Genomic DNA, 3,235 nt, shown 5'->3' with positions numbered 1-3,235 from the left:
ATAGATGTAGATTAGGTGGCGTCTTGTGGTTATGCAAGGAAAAGTCCTGAGTGGCAAGTAGTAGCAGAAAGACTGAAGAATCTTGGAAAGGGAATTCACAAAAGTTATCTAGGGTATATTCTCAGCTTGTTCCCAGGCTTTTCCTTGAACCAGAGAGCTGTCCCAGAGACAGGTAGTAAAGAGAGAACTTTTCTGGTAAGGGGCCTGAGGTGACCTCTAAAAATGGTTCACTATTCACTTGACCCAGAAAACCCCACAAAATCATGCAAGTCAAGAGGTTCAAATCTTCATGTTCACTTTAAGAACACTCGTGAAACTGCCCAGGCCATTAAGGGTATGCATATCCGAAAAGTCACCAAGTATCTGAAGGATGCCACTTTAAAGAAGCAATGTGTGCCATTCTGTTGTTACAATGGTGGAGTTGGTAGGTGTGCCCAGGCCAAAGAGTGGGGCTGGACCCAGGGTCGATGGCCCAAAAAGAGTGCTGAATTTTTACTGCACATGCTCAAAAATGCAGAGAGTAATGCTGAACTTAAGGGCTTAGATGTAGATTCTCTGGTCACTGAGCAAATCCAGGCGAACAAAGCCCCAACGATGTGGTGGTGCAGGACTTACAGAGCTCATGGTTGGATCAACCATACATGAGCTCTCCCTGCCACATTGAGATGATCCTTACTGAAAAAGAACAGATTGTTCCTAAACCACAAGAGGAGGTTGCCCAGAAGAAAAATATATCCCAGAAGAAACTGAAGAAACAAAAACTTATGGCCCGGGAATAAATGCTGCAAATAATAAATGCAAATAAAAGTTAAAGAAAAAAAAAAAGAGAGAAAGGTACAGGCCACTCTTCTCCTTCTGTCAATTAGATTTTCAATTTAGTTCATCTTCATTGAAAGGATTCACAAAATTATTTCACAATCTAGTGTCAAAACTGTATTTAAGTCAAACACTTGCAGGTAACTGAAAATGATACAAAAATTAAATAAGACCCTCCCTGCTATCCAGAAGTTTATGGTGTACTAGGGGAGATTAGGCAAGTATGAAAATGACTAAAACAAAGTAGAATGAGAGAAGAATGAAGTCACAGGATGTGCAGTGATGATTATGGCAGATTGCATTTTCCAAAAGGCCAGAGCCGTATTTTGTGTCCCACAAGCTCTTCCAGAATCTTACCACATCCCCACCTGGAGGTGGAGTCTATTTCCCTTCCCTCTTGAAGTTGAGCAAGACTTTGTGGCTGCCTCTATAAATGCAATGCACTGAAAGTGATGCTGGGTCACTTCCAAGGACATGCCTTGGTAACCAGCTGCCATGTTGTGGGGAAGCCCAGGCCACATGGAGAAGCCACGTGGAGATGTTGGAGCTGACAGCTTCTGCTGAGGTCTTAGCTGACAGCCAGCATCAAATGCCAGACTTGTGAGTGAGAGCACCTTCTGATAATTCAAGTCCCCAGCCTTGGACCTGTTGCAGATGACCCCAAGTGGAGCAGAGACTCATGCAAGCCCAGCCTAAATTGCCATATATATATGCCATATATATATATGTATGTGCGTGTATGTGTATGTACATAACTTTGTTTAAAGACAAACACAGCTGGACACTAAAGTGCTAAGGACAGATTTTATTCAGTAATATACTATGTATTGTATTAGGGAAAGAATCCAGTGTGAATTAAACCCAAATTTGATTTGGACAAAAGTGACTGGCCTTTTAAGAGGAGAGTGAGAGGATAGGAAGAGGGCGGTGAGTGGAGGCTCAGTAGAGTCAGGAAAGTGAAAAATTAAGTGAAAAAAGCTGGAAGGTTTGGTCCATGTGAAACCCATCCAGGTTTGTTAACTGGTGCTAATGGAAGTTAAGCTCCTATCCTTCCACAGAGGCTGGGAGCCAGAGATCCTGCCTTCAAGTGTTGGCTGGAAGAAACGGTAAATTCTTTTGGCGGCCTTGAGCTTTCCCAGGCAGATATTTTAAGGGGGCTATGGACAGCCTAGGGTGGAACTGTGTGGTGCTTGTTCCACCTCTTTATAGGCCTAGTGGAGAAAGGCCTATAAAGGTAAGGTAAGGCCTAGTGGAGAAAGGGCTCAGAGGAGCCTGGCTAGAGTGTGGTCAAGGGGAGGCTGTGTGTGTGTGTGTGTGTGTGTGTGTGTGTGTGTGTACTTTGCTTCTTTTTTAGACATACATCTAAGCATTAGAACAGATCATTGGATTTGGTGATTATAAGTCATTAAGTGTCCTTTGAAATAGCTTGTTTCAGCAGTTGTTAGAGCAGAAGCTGTATTGCAGGGGTTTAAAATTTGAGTAAGGAAAATAAATTTGAGGGCCTTCCATGTGTCAATCTCTTCGTTCATTTAGTTTTCACACCTGTAGGCGGTGGCTATCATTATCCTTATTTTACTGATGTAGCTCAGAAAAATTAATTGCCCAAAGCCATTAAGAAGTAGGAGGGACTAAAATGTACGGCCTAATACATTAGGAATTAGGAATCTAAGGTACGGCCATTAGATTCCTAAGACTGCATGCGTTCCCTTACACTACGCCGTCCAAGAGGAGACAAAAGAGACTAGTCCAGAGGGACAAAATCCTGATGTATTTCGGAGAAGCTAAAGGAGCGTGAGTGGTAGACAGTGGAGGGAATTCCCCCGCGGTCCAGTGGTTAGGACTCCCCGCTTTCACTGCCGAGGGCGCGGGTTCAATCCCTGGTGGGGGAACTAAGATGCCGCAAGCTGCTCCGCGAGGCCAAAAAAAAAAAAAGTACTAGATAGTGGAGAGTTCAGAAGCTATTAACTATAGACAAAGAGTCACAAATTTCTGAAAACTTCCTAGTGGTTCCAATAAGATGGAAGCAAAATAAAAAGGTTGTTTGGGTCACGCCGGCTCTGGGGGCGTTCTCAGCGCCAGTCCTGGAGATCGAACCCCGGACCGCGCTCCTGGGGTGGCCGCTCTGGCTGGGTCCTGACCTGCCCCGCGGGGCGCCCGGGAGCCGCGGTCGAGGAGACGGCCCTTGCTGGACACTGAGCTCGGAGAGGTACTCAGAGCGGAAAGGCCCTGGCGGCCCTGGCCTCACAGAGGCTCCCAGCTCCCGGCACCCACGGGAGGACGCCCACGGGAGAGCCGGCGGTGGCCATGGCAACGCGGCGGACGTCAGCTGGGCCGGCGGCCAACGGCCAGGCTGTTGTCGGGGGGCGGGGCCTGGCAGGGCCTGGCGGGGTGGGCGTGCGGGTCACGTGGACGGGGGCGG

At 47.0% G+C, this 3,235-nt stretch overlaps 1 pseudogene; it reads left to right on the top strand.

Moving 5' to 3' along the window:
- Positions 1–222: 222 nt before the first annotated feature.
- Positions 223–781, top strand: LOC132360274 (large ribosomal subunit protein uL22-like; annotated as a pseudogene).
- Positions 782–3,235: the final 2,454 nt, after the last annotated feature.

This window comes from Balaenoptera ricei, chromosome 2 (assembly GCF_028023285.1).
Source record: "Balaenoptera ricei isolate mBalRic1 chromosome 2, mBalRic1.hap2, whole genome shotgun sequence".
Lineage (NCBI taxonomy): Eukaryota > Metazoa > Chordata > Mammalia > Artiodactyla > Balaenopteridae > Balaenoptera > Balaenoptera ricei.
This window is presented reverse-complemented; position numbering and strand designations above follow the sequence as displayed.